The sequence below is a fragment of the Limulus polyphemus genome, unplaced genomic scaffold, assembly GCF_000517525.1.
Source record: "Limulus polyphemus unplaced genomic scaffold, Limulus_polyphemus-2.1.2 Scaffold382, whole genome shotgun sequence".
In the NCBI taxonomy this organism is placed as follows: domain Eukaryota; kingdom Metazoa; phylum Arthropoda; class Merostomata; order Xiphosura; family Limulidae; genus Limulus; species Limulus polyphemus.
The window spans coordinates 40008-40940 of NW_013665992.1; positions in this window are offsets into that span (position 1 = coordinate 40008).

Genomic DNA, 933 nt, shown 5'->3' on the forward strand with positions numbered 1-933 from the left:
AAATAGCCCATTGTGTAGCTTTGTGCTTAACTTCAAACAAACCGATGGTGCTAGAAATAGTTGCATCAGAAAGAATGTCAGAGCAAATTTAACAGCACGATTGTCATCAAGAAAATCTAAATTGTGGGGGGGGGGGGCAAGCCTAGCTAATGTAAGATCCCCTGACGCTTTTACAGTAAAGTCGTGTGGAAGGTGAATTTGGTTTGAATTTCGCGCAATGCTACACGAGGGCTATCTGCGCTAGTCATCTAGTGATAGACTAGAGGAAAGGCACCAACTTTTAGGCTACTCTTTTACCAAGAAATAGTGGGATTGACCGCACATTATAACACCCCCACGACTGAAAGGGAAAGCATGTTCGGCGACAGGGATTCAAACCCGCAGATTGCGAATTGAGCGCTTTAACCATCAGGTCATGCCAGGCCCTTGGAAGGTGGGAGAATAGAGAATTATAAGTAAGAGACACATTCGGGTTTTTAATCATATTTTTGTTAACAGCATAGGTTCATACTCAACAAGGAAATGTTTTCTATATAAGTACTTGTTTGAAATTCAGTTTAAGAATTTGTATATGTGCTAATTTTAATACTCTGAACAACTGTATATAGTAGATAAAATTTATTTTGATATCCATAGCATTTACCCATGTCTTCATTTATGTAATTTCTAAGAAGTGCTGTCGTACACTGATAAAAGTATTGTACTCTGACTATACATTTCATTTTCGTGTTGTGCTTACCCAGAATAGATATCTTGAATACAATGATTAAAGTAATTCTTATATATATTCGACATATGAATATTATGAACAACATACAGTCTCATGGGTGACCACAGAAATATTTTCGGGGGGTGGGGGGGGGGGTACGGAAAACATGTATGTATGAGATCAGCTTTTACAGTGTAAATCAACAGACTCAAATAATATGTGTT